Here is a 12438-nt window from a genome sequence, read left to right on the forward strand (position 1 = left end):
GTTTTCCGTACCTTAGACGATGGTTAACTATTAAAATTAGCCGGAATGTTGTCATGTCAGGTTGGCCGAGTGGTCTAAGGCGCCAGACTCAAGGTTAATACCTTCCCATTCGTGGGAATGAGTGTTCTGGTCCACTTATGTGGGCGTGGGTTCGAATCCCACATCTGACACCATATATTTTTGATCACTTTCTACACTTCATTTGTAACATGGTTTCATGAAATGGTCTTTTGCCAATTTGTTTACGGTTAAACCTTTAGTGTATAGAAAAAGCTATTACGAAAGAAAAAACCCTCATATGCGACATTTATGTTGTTAATATTCTTTCTTGTCCAAATCAGAGTGTCATAATTTAGTAAGGTTATCAATTGCTGAACGATCAGTGGATTGAAAATAGCTTATGTAAACTCAGTTTGAGGAAAGAGCCAAATGAATCCTCAATAATCAAAAATAGATTTTACATAGTGGGTAGAACGTTAAAACGGAGGAGTGAGTTTTTAGGGCGGGAGAAGAAATTGTTCACTCTTGAATGCTATCCTTTTCCCAAAGAACGCTGAATTAACTTCATGTTGGGTTTTTTTTAAGTTCGTGATTGGATTTTCCCAACCACCGTTCAATACGCCTGAAGTCCGTGCAAATGTATAGCCGACTGGTGTGTTCAAAATGCAAACGGAAAAAAATATAGGTACTGACTGAAAGCATCAAGTGCATGAAAGTAGATAATTCGCAATTTGTATTCAGTTGGAAACAGGTAATATATATCGTTCATTTGTAAGAATGTTTAAAAAAAAAAAAAAAAAAACCACACACACACATCGTTCGCGTTCTTAGCTCTCTCTCTCTCTCTCTCTCTCTCTCTCAAAATACTTGACAGGGTCGGAAAGAGTCTTTCATTCTTTTGGATAGAAAAATTGAACTGTTCAGTAAAAAATTCTTGGCAGCGGTGGGATTCGAACCCACGCCTCAATGAGACTGGTGCCTAAAACCAGCGCCTTAGACCGCTCGGCCACGCTACCTTACGACTTTTCTGCTGATATTTTATGTATTTGTCAACTGGCTTCGTAAAAAAAAGAATGTCGGTTTGTTTAGTTTGCCCTATACGGTTCTAGTGGGAAGTGTTCAAGTGAGAATTGAGGCTTAGGGAGTAAAAGAAAGTGAGACGAAATGAATGGCCCATGTTCAACTTCATTTGGAACAATTTTGAGTAATCATATAAAACGTCCATTTTGCAGATGAAAAAAAGGTTAGAAATGAGGAAAAATTTCCTCAAATCCTAAAATGCGCCAATTACGAATTTAATTAAAATCCAAAAGGACAAGTTATTCAGTTATAATGTTTTCCGTACCTTAGACGATGGTTAACTATTAAAATTAGCCGGAATGTTGTCATGTCAGGTTGGCCGAGTGGTCTAAGGCGCCAGACTCAAGGTTAATACCTTCCCATTCGTGGGAATGAGTGTTCTGGTCCACTTATGTGGGCGTGGGTTCGAATCCCACATCTGACACCATATATTTTTGATCACTTTCTACACTTCATTTGTAACATGGTTTCATGAAATGGTCTTTTGCCAATTTGTTTACGGTTAAACCTTTAGTGTATAGAAAAAGCTATTACGAAAGAAAAAACCCTCATATGCGACATTTATGTTGTTAATATTCTTTCTTGTCCAAATCAGAGTGTCATAATTTAGTAAGGTTATCAATTGCTGAACGATCAGTGGATTGAAAATAGCTTATGTAAACTCAGTTTGAGGAAAGAGCCAAATGAATCCTCAATAATCAAAAATAGATTTTACATAGTGGGTAGAACGTTAAAACGGAGGAGTGAGTTTTTAGGGCGGGAGAAGAAATTGTTCACTCTTGAATGCTATCCTTTTCCCAAAGAACGCTGAATTAACTTCATGTTGGGTTTTTTTTAAGTTCGTGATTGGATTTTCCCAACCACCGTTCAATACGCCTGAAGTCCGTGCAAATGTATAGCCGACTGGTGTGTTCAAAATGCAAACGGAAAAAAATATAGGTACTGACTGAAAGCATCAAGTGCATGAAAGTAGATAATTCGCAATTTGTATTCAGTTGGAAACAGGTAATATATATCGTTCATTTGTAAGAATGTTTAAAAAAAAAAAAAAAAAAACCACACACACACATCGTTCGCGTTCTTAGCTCTCTCTCTCTCTCTCTCTCTCTCTCTCAAAATACTTGACAGGGTCGGAAAGAGTCTTTCATTCTTTTGGATAGAAAAATTGAACTGTTCAGTAAAAAATTCTTGGCAGCGGTGGGATTCGAACCCACGCCTCAATGAGACTGGTGCCTAAAACCAGCGCCTTAGACCGCTCGGCCACGCTACCTTACGACTTTTCTGCTGATATTTTATGTATTTGTCAACTGGCTTCGTAAAAAAAAGAATGTCGGTTTGTTTAGTTTGCCCTATACGGTTCTAGTGGGAAGTGTTCAAGTGAGAATTGAGGCTTAGGGAGTAAAAGAAAGTGAGACGAAATGAATGGCCCATGTTCAACTTCATTTGGAACAATTTTGAGTAATCATATAAAACGTCCATTTTGCAGATGAAAAAAAGGTTAGAAATGAGGAAAAATTTCCTCAAATCCTAAAATGCGCCAATTACGAATTTAATTAAAATCCAAAAGGACAAGTTATTCAGTTATAATGTTTTCCGTACCTTAGACGATGGTTAACTATTAAAATTAGCCGGAATGTTGTCATGTCAGGTTGGCCGAGTGGTCTAAGGCGCCAGACTCAAGGTTAATACCTTCCCATTCGTGGGAATGAGTGTTCTGGTCCACTTATGTGGGCGTGGGTTCGAATCCCACATCTGACACCATATATTTTTGATCACTTTCTACACTTCATTTGTAACATGGTTTCATGAAATGGTCTTTTGCCAATTTGTTTACGGTTAAACCTTTAGTGTATAGAAAAAGCTATTACGAAAGAAAAAACCCTCATATGCGACATTTATGTTGTTAATATTCTTTCTTGTCCAAATCAGAGTGTCATAATTTAGTAAGGTTATCAATTGCTGAACGATCAGTGGATTGAAAATAGCTTATGTAAACTCAGTTTGAGGAAAGAGCCAAATGAATCCTCAATAATCAAAAATAGATTTTACATAGTGGGTAGAACGTTAAAACGGAGGAGTGAGTTTTTAGGGCGGGAGAAGAAATTGTTCACTCTTGAATGCTATCCTTTTCCCAAAGAACGCTGAATTAACTTCATGTTGGGTTTTTTTTAAGTTCGTGATTGGATTTTCCCAACCACCGTTCAATACGCCTGAAGTCCGTGCAAATGTATAGCCGACTGGTGTGTTCAAAATGCAAACGGAAAAAAATATAGGTACTGACTGAAAGCATCAAGTGCATGAAAGTAGATAATTCGCAATTTGTATTCAGTTGGAAACAGGTAATATATATCGTTCATTTGTAAGAATGTTTAAAAAAAAAAAAAAAAAAACCACACACACACATCGTTCGCGTTCTTAGCTCTCTCTCTCTCTCTCTCTCTCTCTCTCTCTCTCAAAATACTTGACAGGGTCGGAAAGAGTCTTTCATTCTTTTGGATAGAAAAATTGAACTGTTCAGTAAAAAATTCTTGGCAGCGGTGGGATTCGAACCCACGCCTCAATGAGACTGGTGCCTAAAACCAGCGCCTTAGACCGCTCGGCCACGCTACCTTACGACTTTTCTGCTGATATTTTATGTATTTGTCAACTGGCTTCGTAAAAAAAAGAATGTCGGTTTGTTTAGTTTGCCCTATACGGTTCTAGTGGGAAGTGTTCAAGTGAGAATTGAGGCTTAGGGAGTAAAAGAAAGTGAGACGAAATGAATGGCCCATGTTCAACTTCATTTGGAACAATTTTGAGTAATCATATAAAACGTCCATTTTGCAGATGAAAAAAAGGTTAGAAATGAGGAAAAATTTCCTCAAATCCTAAAATGCGCCAATTACGAATTTAATTAAAATCCAAAAGGACAAGTTATTCAGTTATAATGTTTTCCGTACCTTAGACGATGGTTAACTATTAAAATTAGCCGGAATGTTGTCATGTCAGGTTGGCCGAGTGGTCTAAGGCGCCAGACTCAAGGTTAATACCTTCCCATTCGTGGGAATGAGTGTTCTGGTCCACTTATGTGGGCGTGGGTTCGAATCCCACATCTGACACCATATATTTTTGATCACTTTCTACACTTCATTTGTAACATGGTTTCATGAAATGGTCTTTTGCCAATTTGTTTACGGTTAAACCTTTAGTGTATAGAAAAAGCTATTACGAAAGAAAAAACCCTCATATGCGACATTTATGTTGTTAATATTCTTTCTTGTCCAAATCAGAGTGTCATAATTTAGTAAGGTTATCAATTGCTGAACGATCAGTGGATTGAAAATAGCTTATGTAAACTCAGTTTGAGGAAAGAGCCAAATGAATCCTCAATAATCAAAAATAGATTTTACATAGTGGGTAGAACGTTAAAACGGAGGAGTGAGTTTTTAGGGCGGGAGAAGAAATTGTTCACTCTTGAATGCTATCCTTTTCCCAAAGAACGCTGAATTAACTTCATGTTGGGTTTTTTTTAAGTTCGTGATTGGATTTTCCCAACCACCGTTCAATACGCCTGAAGTCCGTGCAAATGTATAGCCGACTGGTGTGTTCAAAATGCAAACGGAAAAAAATATAGGTACTGACTGAAAGCATCAAGTGCATGAAAGTAGATAATTCGCAATTTGTATTCAGTTGGAAACAGGTAATATATATCGTTCATTTGTAAGAATGTTTAAAAAAAAAAAAAAAAAAACCACACACACACATCGTTCGCGTTCTTAGCTCTCTCTCTCTCTCTCTCTCTCTCTCTCTCTCTCAAAATACTTGACAGGGTCGGAAAGAGTCTTTCATTCTTTTGGATAGAAAAATTGAACTGTTCAGTAAAAAATTCTTGGCAGCGGTGGGATTCGAACCCACGCCTCAATGAGACTGGTGCCTAAAACCAGCGCCTTAGACCGCTCGGCCACGCTACCTTACGACTTTTCTGCTGATATTTTATGTATTTGTCAACTGGCTTCGTAAAAAAAAGAATGTCGGTTTGTTTAGTTTGCCCTATACGGTTCTAGTGGGAAGTGTTCAAGTGAGAATTGAGGCTTAGGGAGTAAAAGAAAGTGAGACGAAATGAATGGCCCATGTTCAACTTCATTTGGAACAATTTTGAGTAATCATATAAAACGTCCATTTTGCAGATGAAAAAAAGGTTAGAAATGAGGAAAAATTTCCTCAAATCCTAAAATGCGCCAATTACGAATTTAATTAAAATCCAAAAGGACAAGTTATTCAGTTATAATGTTTTCCGTACCTTAGACGATGGTTAACTATTAAAATTAGCCGGAATGTTGTCATGTCAGGTTGGCCGAGTGGTCTAAGGCGCCAGACTCAAGGTTAATACCTTCCCATTCGTGGGAATGAGTGTTCTGGTCCACTTATGTGGGCGTGGGTTCGAATCCCACATCTGACACCATATATTTTTGATCACTTTCTACACTTCATTTGTAACATGGTTTCATGAAATGGTCTTTTGCCAATTTGTTTACGGTTAAACCTTTAGTGTATAGAAAAAGCTATTACGAAAGAAAAAACCCTCATATGCGACATTTATGTTGTTAATATTCTTTCTTGTCCAAATCAGAGTGTCATAATTTAGTAAGGTTATCAATTGCTGAACGATCAGTGGATTGAAAATAGCTTATGTAAACTCAGTTTGAGGAAAGAGCCAAATGAATCCTCAATAATCAAAAATAGATTTTACATAGTGGGTAGAACGTTAAAACGGAGGAGTGAGTTTTTAGGGCGGGAGAAGAAATTGTTCACTCTTGAATGCTATCCTTTTCCCAAAGAACGCTGAATTAACTTCATGTTGGGTTTTTTTTAAGTTCGTGATTGGATTTTCCCAACCACCGTTCAATACGCCTGAAGTCCGTGCAAATGTATAGCCGACTGGTGTGTTCAAAATGCAAACGGAAAAAAATATAGGTACTGACTGAAAGCATCAAGTGCATGAAAGTAGATAATTCGCAATTTGTATTCAGTTGGAAACAGGTAATATATATCGTTCATTTGTAAGAATGTTTAAAAAAAAAAAAAAAAAAACCACACACACACATCGTTCGCGTTCTTAGCTCTCTCTCTCTCTCTCTCTCTCTCTCTCAAAATACTTGACAGGGTCGGAAAGAGTCTTTCATTCTTTTGGATAGAAAAATTGAACTGTTCAGTAAAAAATTCTTGGCAGCGGTGGGATTCGAACCCACGCCTCAATGAGACTGGTGCCTAAAACCAGCGCCTTAGACCGCTCGGCCACGCTACCTTACGACTTTTCTGCTGATATTTTATGTATTTGTCAACTGGCTTCGTAAAAAAAAGAATGTCGGTTTGTTTAGTTTGCCCTATACGGTTCTAGTGGGAAGTGTTCAAGTGAGAATTGAGGCTTAGGGAGTAAAAGAAAGTGAGACGAAATGAATGGCCCATGTTCAACTTCATTTGGAACAATTTTGAGTAATCATATAAAACGTCCATTTTGCAGATGAAAAAAAGGTTAGAAATGAGGAAAAATTTCCTCAAATCCTAAAATGCGCCAATTACGAATTTAATTAAAATCCAAAAGGACAAGTTATTCAGTTATAATGTTTTCCGTACCTTAGACGATGGTTAACTATTAAAATTAGCCGGAATGTTGTCATGTCAGGTTGGCCGAGTGGTCTAAGGCGCCAGACTCAAGGTTAATACCTTCCCATTCGTGGGAATGAGTGTTCTGGTCCACTTATGTGGGCGTGGGTTCGAATCCCACATCTGACACCATATATTTTTGATCACTTTCTACACTTCATTTGTAACATGGTTTCATGAAATGGTCTTTTGCCAATTTGTTTACGGTTAAACCTTTAGTGTATAGAAAAAGCTATTACGAAAGAAAAAACCCTCATATGCGACATTTATGTTGTTAATATTCTTTCTTGTCCAAATCAGAGTGTCATAATTTAGTAAGGTTATCAATTGCTGAACGATCAGTGGATTGAAAATAGCTTATGTAAACTCAGTTTGAGGAAAGAGCCAAATGAATCCTCAATAATCAAAAATAGATTTTACATAGTGGGTAGAACGTTAAAACGGAGGAGTGAGTTTTTAGGGCGGGAGAAGAAATTGTTCACTCTTGAATGCTATCCTTTTCCCAAAGAACGCTGAATTAACTTCATGTTGGGTTTTTTTTAAGTTCGTGATTGGATTTTCCCAACCACCGTTCAATACGCCTGAAGTCCGTGCAAATGTATAGCCGACTGGTGTGTTCAAAATGCAAACGGAAAAAAATATAGGTACTGACTGAAAGCATCAAGTGCATGAAAGTAGATAATTCGCAATTTGTATTCAGTTGGAAACAGGTAATATATATCGTTCATTTGTAAGAATGTTTAAAAAAAAAAAAAAAAAAAACCACACACACACATCGTTCGCGTTCTTAGCTCTCTCTCTCTCTCTCTCTCTCTCTCTCTCTCAAAATACTTGACAGGGTCGGAAAGAGTCTTTCATTCTTTTGGATAGAAAAATTGAACTGTTCAGTAAAAAATTCTTGGCAGCGGTGGGATTCGAACCCACGCCTCAATGAGACTGGTGCCTAAAACCAGCGCCTTAGACCGCTCGGCCCCGCTACCTTACGACTTTTCTGCTGATATTTTATGTATTTGTCAACTGGCTTCGTAAAAAAAAGAATGTCGGTTTGTTTAGTTTGCCCTATACGGTTCTAGTGGGAAGTGTTCAAGTGAGAATTGAGGCTTAGGGAGTAAAAGAAAGTGAGACGAAATGAATGGCCCATGTTCAACTTCATTTGGAACAATTTTGAGTAATCATATAAAACGTCCATTTTGCAGATGAAAAAAAGGTTAGAAATGAGGAAAAATTTCCTCAAATCCTAAAATGCGCCAATTACGAATTTAATTAAAATCCAAAAGGACAAGTTATTCAGTTATAATGTTTTCCGTACCTTAGACGATGGTTAACTATTAAAATTAGCCGGAATGTTGTCATGTCAGGTTGGCCGAGTGGTCTAAGGCGCCAGACTCAAGGTTAATACCTTCCCATTCGTGGGAATGAGTGTTCTGGTCCACTTATGTGGGCGTGGGTTCGAATCCCACATCTGACACCATATATATTTGATCACTTTCTACACTTCATTTGTAACATGGTTTCATGAAATGGTCTTTTGCCAATTTGTTTACGGTTAAACCTTTAGTGTATAGAAAAAGCTATTACGAAAGAAAAAACCCTCATATGCGACATTTATGTTGTTAATATTCTTTCTTGTCCAAATCAGAGTGTCATAATTTAGTAAGGTTATCAATTGCTGAACGATCAGTGGATTGAAAATAGCTTATGTAAACTCAGTTTGAGGAAAGAGCCAAATGAATCCTCAATAATCAAAAATAGATTTTACATAGTGGGTAGAACGTTAAAACGGAGGAGTGAGTTTTTAGGGCGGGAGAAGAAATTGTTCACTCTTGAATGCTATCCTTTTCCCAAAGAACGCTGAATTAACTTCATGTTGGGTTTTTTTTAAGTTCGTGATTGGATTTTCCCAACCACCGTTCAATACGCCTGAAGTCCGTGCAAATGTATAGCCGACTGGTGTGTTCAAAATGCAAACGGAAAAAAATATAGGTACTGACTGAAAGCATCAAGTGCATGAAAGTAGATAATTCGCAATTTGTATTCAGTTGGAAACAGGTAATATATATCGTTCATTTGTAAGAATGTTTAAAAAAAAAAAAAAAAAAACCACACACACACATCGTTCGCGTTCTTAGCTCTCTCTCTCTCTCTCTCTCTCTCTCTCAAAATACTTGACAGGGTCGGAAAGAGTCTTTCATTCTTTTGGATAGAAAAATTGAACTGTTCAGTAAAAAATTCTTGGCAGCGGTGGGATTCGAACCCACGCCTCAATGAGACTGGTGCCTAAAACCAGCGCCTTAGACCGCTCGGCCACGCTACCTTACGACTTTTCTGCTGATATTTTATGTATTTGTCAACTGGCTTCGTAAAAAAAAGAATGTCGGTTTGTTTAGTTTGCCCTATACGGTTCTAGTGGGAAGTGTTCAAGTGAGAATTGAGGCTTAGGGAGTAAAAGAAAGTGAGACGAAATGAATGGCCCATGTTCAACTTCATTTGGAACAATTTTGAGTAATCATATAAAACGTCCATTTTGCAGATGAAAAAAAGGTTAGAAATGAGGAAAAATTTCCTCAAATCCTAAAATGCGCCAATTACGAATTTAATTAAAATCCAAAAGGACAAGTTATTCAGTTATAATGTTTTCCGTACCTTAGACGATGGTTAACTATTAAAATTAGCCGGAATGTTGTCATGTCAGGTTGGCCGAGTGGTCTAAGGCGCCAGACTCAAGGTTAATACCTTCCCATTCGTGGGAATGAGTGTTCTGGTCCACTTATGTGGGCGTGGGTTCGAATCCCACATCTGACACCATATATTTTTGATCACTTTCTACACTTCATTTGTAACATGGTTTCATGAAATGGTCTTTTGCCAATTTGTTTACGGTTAAACCTTTAGTGTATAGAAAAAGCTATTACGAAAGAAAAAACCCTCATATGCGACATTTATGTTGTTAATATTCTTTCTTGTCCAAATCAGAGTGTCATAATTTAGTAAGGTTATCAATTGCTGAACGATCAGTGGATTGAAAATAGCTTATGTAAACTCAGTTTGAGGAAAGAGCCAAATGAATCCTCAATAATCAAAAATAGATTTTACATAGTGGGTAGAACGTTAAAACGGAGGAGTGAGTTTTTAGGGCGGGAGAAGAAATTGTTCACTCTTGAATGCTATCCTTTTCCCAAAGAACGCTGAATTAACTTCATGTTGGGTTTTTTTTAAGTTCGTGATTGGATTTTCCCAACCACCGTTCAATACGCCTGAAGTCCGTGCAAATGTATAGCCGACTGGTGTGTTCAAAATGCAAACGGAAAAAAATATAGGTACTGACTGAAAGCATCAAGTGCATGAAAGTAGATAATTCGCAATTTGTATTCAGTTGGAAACAGGTAATATATATCGTTCATTTGTAAGAATGTTTAAAAAAAAAAAAAAAAAAACCACACACACACATCGTTCGCGTTCTTAGCTCTCTCTCTCTCTCTCTCTCTCTCTCTCAAAATACTTGACAGGGTCGGAAAGAGTCTTTCATTCTTTTGGATAGAAAAATTGAACTGTTCAGTAAAAAATTCTTGGCAGCGGTGGGATTCGAACCCACGCCTCAATGAGACTGGTGCCTAAAACCAGCGCCTTAGACCGCTCGGCCACGCTACCTTACGACTTTTCTGCTGATATTTTATGTATTTGTCAACTGGCTTCGTAAAAAAAAGAATGTCGGTTTGTTTAGTTTGCCCTATACGGTTCTAGTGGGAAGTGTTCAAGTGAGAATTGAGGCTTAGGGAGTAAAAGAAAGTGAGACGAAATGAATGGCCCATGTTCAACTTCATTTGGAACAATTTTGAGTAATCATATAAAACGTCCATTTTGCAGATGAAAAAAAGGTTAGAAATGAGGAAAAATTTCCTCAAATCCTAAAATGCGCCAATTACGAATTTAATTAAAATCCAAAAGGACAAGTTATTCAGTTATAATGTTTTCCGTACCTTAGACGATGGTTAACTATTAAAATTAGCCGGAATGTTGTCATGTCAGGTTGGCCGAGTGGTCTAAGGCGCCAGACTCAAGGTTAATACCTTCCCATTCGTGGGAATGAGTGTTCTGGTCCACTTATGTGGGCGTGGGTTCGAATCCCACATCTGACACCATATATTTTTGATCACTTTCTACACTTCATTTGTAACATGGTTTCATGAAATGGTCTTTTGCCAATTTGTTTACGGTTAAACCTTTAGTGTATAGAAAAAGCTATTACGAAAGAAAAAACCCTCATATGCGACATTTATGTTGTTAATATTCTTTCTTGTCCAAATCAGAGTGTCATAATTTAGTAAGGTTATCAATTGCTGAACGATCAGTGGATTGAAAATAGCTTATGTAAACTCAGTTTGAGGAAAGAGCCAAATGAATCCTCAATAATCAAAAATAGATTTTACATAGTGGGTAGAACGTTAAAACGGAGGAGTGAGTTTTTAGGGCGGGAGAAGAAATTGTTCACTCTTGAATGCTATCCTTTTCCCAAAGAACGCTGAATTAACTTCATGTTGGGTTTTTTTTAAGTTCGTGATTGGATTTTCCCAACCACCGTTCAATACGCCTGAAGTCCGTGCAAATGTATAGCCGACTGGTGTGTTCAAAATGCAAACGGAAAAAAATATAGGTACTGACTGAAAGCATCAAGTGCATGAAAGTAGATAATTCGCAATTTGTATTCAGTTGGAAACAGGTAATATATATCGTTCATTTGTAAGAATGTTTAAAAAAAAAAAAAAAAAAACCACACACACACATCGTTCGCGTTCTTAGCTCTCTCTCTCTCTCTCTCTCTCTCTCTCTCTCAAAATACTTGACAGGGTCGGAAAGAGTCTTTCATTCTTTTGGATAGAAAAATTGAACTGTTCAGTAAAAAATTCTTGGCAGCGGTGGGATTCGAACCCACGCCTCAATGAGACTGGTGCCTAAAACCAGCGCCTTAGACCGCTCGGCCACGCTACCTTACGACTTTTCTGCTGATATTTTATGTATTTGTCAACTGGCTTCGTAAAAAAAAGAATGTCGGTTTGTTTAGTTTGCCCTATACGGTTCTAGTGGGAAGTGTTCAAGTGAGAATTGAGGCTTAGGGAGTAAAAGAAAGTGAGACGAAATGAATGGCCCATGTTCAACTTCATTTGGAACAATTTTGAGTAATCATATAAAACGTCCATTTTGCAGATGAAAAAAAGGTTAGAAATGAGGAAAAATTTCCTCAAATCCTAAAATGCGCCAATTACGAATTTAATTAAAATCCAAAAGGACAAGTTATTCAGTTATAATGTTTTCCGTACCTTAGACGATGGTTAACTATTAAAATTAGCCGGAATGTTGTCATGTCAGGTTGGCCGAGTGGTCTAAGGCGCCAGACTCAAGGTTAATACCTTCCCATTCGTGGGAATGAGTGTTCTGGTCCACTTATGTGGGCGTGGGTTCGAATCCCACATCTGACACCATATATTTTTGATCACTTTCTACACTTCATTTGTAACATGGTTTCATGAAATGGTCTTTTGCCAATTTGTTTACGGTTAAACCTTTAGTGTATAGAAAAAGCTATTACGAAAGAAAAAACCCTCATATGCGACATTTATGTTGTTAATATTCTTTCTTGTCCAAATCAGAGTGTCATAATTTAGTAAGGTTATCAATTGCTGAACGATCAGTGGATTGAAAATAGCTTATGTAAACTCA

At 37.4% G+C, this 12438-nt stretch overlaps 19 non-coding genes across 19 annotated transcripts; 10 read left to right on the plus strand and 9 right to left on the minus strand.

Annotated features, from left to right (window-relative positions):
* Nucleotides 1–55: 55 nt before the first annotated feature.
* Nucleotides 56–170, plus strand: Trnal-caa (transfer RNA leucine (anticodon CAA)). Its single transcript has 2 exons — nt 56–93; nt 125–170. It is a non-coding gene; the product is annotated as a tRNA-Leu (tRNA).
* A 765-nt stretch (nt 171–935) lies between these two features.
* Trnal-uag (transfer RNA leucine (anticodon UAG)) lies at nt 936–1016 on the minus strand. The gene has a single exon. It is a non-coding gene; the product is annotated as a tRNA-Leu (tRNA).
* A 373-nt stretch (nt 1017–1389) lies between these two features.
* Trnal-caa (transfer RNA leucine (anticodon CAA)) lies at nt 1390–1504 on the plus strand. Its single transcript has 2 exons — nt 1390–1427; nt 1459–1504. It is a non-coding gene; the product is annotated as a tRNA-Leu (tRNA).
* Nucleotides 1505–2269: 765 nt separating this feature from the next.
* Trnal-uag (transfer RNA leucine (anticodon UAG)) lies at nt 2270–2350 on the minus strand. Its single transcript has one exon. It is a non-coding gene; the product is annotated as a tRNA-Leu (tRNA).
* Nucleotides 2351–2723: 373 nt separating this feature from the next.
* On the plus strand, nt 2724–2838 carry Trnal-caa (transfer RNA leucine (anticodon CAA)). The gene is made up of 2 exons: nt 2724–2761; nt 2793–2838. It is a non-coding gene; the product is annotated as a tRNA-Leu (tRNA).
* Nucleotides 2839–3609: 771 nt separating this feature from the next.
* Trnal-uag (transfer RNA leucine (anticodon UAG)) lies at nt 3610–3690 on the minus strand. Its single transcript has one exon. It is a non-coding gene; the product is annotated as a tRNA-Leu (tRNA).
* A 373-nt stretch (nt 3691–4063) lies between these two features.
* On the plus strand, nt 4064–4178 carry Trnal-caa (transfer RNA leucine (anticodon CAA)). The gene is made up of 2 exons: nt 4064–4101; nt 4133–4178. It is a non-coding gene; the product is annotated as a tRNA-Leu (tRNA).
* Nucleotides 4179–4949: 771 nt separating this feature from the next.
* Trnal-uag (transfer RNA leucine (anticodon UAG)) lies at nt 4950–5030 on the minus strand. The gene has a single exon. It is a non-coding gene; the product is annotated as a tRNA-Leu (tRNA).
* Nucleotides 5031–5403: 373 nt separating this feature from the next.
* Trnal-caa (transfer RNA leucine (anticodon CAA)) lies at nt 5404–5518 on the plus strand. Its single transcript has 2 exons — nt 5404–5441; nt 5473–5518. It is a non-coding gene; the product is annotated as a tRNA-Leu (tRNA).
* A 765-nt stretch (nt 5519–6283) lies between these two features.
* Nucleotides 6284–6364, minus strand: Trnal-uag (transfer RNA leucine (anticodon UAG)). Its single transcript has one exon. It is a non-coding gene; the product is annotated as a tRNA-Leu (tRNA).
* A 373-nt stretch (nt 6365–6737) lies between these two features.
* On the plus strand, nt 6738–6852 carry Trnal-caa (transfer RNA leucine (anticodon CAA)). The gene is made up of 2 exons: nt 6738–6775; nt 6807–6852. It is a non-coding gene; the product is annotated as a tRNA-Leu (tRNA).
* A 770-nt stretch (nt 6853–7622) lies between these two features.
* Nucleotides 7623–7703, minus strand: Trnal-uag (transfer RNA leucine (anticodon UAG)). Its single transcript has one exon. It is a non-coding gene; the product is annotated as a tRNA-Leu (tRNA).
* A 373-nt stretch (nt 7704–8076) lies between these two features.
* Nucleotides 8077–8191, plus strand: Trnal-caa (transfer RNA leucine (anticodon CAA)). Its single transcript has 2 exons — nt 8077–8114; nt 8146–8191. It is a non-coding gene; the product is annotated as a tRNA-Leu (tRNA).
* A 765-nt stretch (nt 8192–8956) lies between these two features.
* Trnal-uag (transfer RNA leucine (anticodon UAG)) lies at nt 8957–9037 on the minus strand. Its single transcript has one exon. It is a non-coding gene; the product is annotated as a tRNA-Leu (tRNA).
* Nucleotides 9038–9410: 373 nt separating this feature from the next.
* Nucleotides 9411–9525, plus strand: Trnal-caa (transfer RNA leucine (anticodon CAA)). The gene is made up of 2 exons: nt 9411–9448; nt 9480–9525. It is a non-coding gene; the product is annotated as a tRNA-Leu (tRNA).
* Nucleotides 9526–10290: 765 nt separating this feature from the next.
* Nucleotides 10291–10371, minus strand: Trnal-uag (transfer RNA leucine (anticodon UAG)). The gene has a single exon. It is a non-coding gene; the product is annotated as a tRNA-Leu (tRNA).
* Nucleotides 10372–10744: 373 nt separating this feature from the next.
* Trnal-caa (transfer RNA leucine (anticodon CAA)) lies at nt 10745–10859 on the plus strand. Its single transcript has 2 exons — nt 10745–10782; nt 10814–10859. It is a non-coding gene; the product is annotated as a tRNA-Leu (tRNA).
* Nucleotides 10860–11628: 769 nt separating this feature from the next.
* Trnal-uag (transfer RNA leucine (anticodon UAG)) lies at nt 11629–11709 on the minus strand. The gene has a single exon. It is a non-coding gene; the product is annotated as a tRNA-Leu (tRNA).
* A 373-nt stretch (nt 11710–12082) lies between these two features.
* Trnal-caa (transfer RNA leucine (anticodon CAA)) lies at nt 12083–12197 on the plus strand. Its single transcript has 2 exons — nt 12083–12120; nt 12152–12197. It is a non-coding gene; the product is annotated as a tRNA-Leu (tRNA).
* Nucleotides 12198–12438: the final 241 nt, after the last annotated feature.

Source organism: Mytilus trossulus, chromosome 10 (assembly GCF_036588685.1).
Source record: "Mytilus trossulus isolate FHL-02 chromosome 10, PNRI_Mtr1.1.1.hap1, whole genome shotgun sequence".
Lineage (NCBI taxonomy): Eukaryota > Metazoa > Mollusca > Bivalvia > Mytilida > Mytilidae > Mytilus > Mytilus trossulus.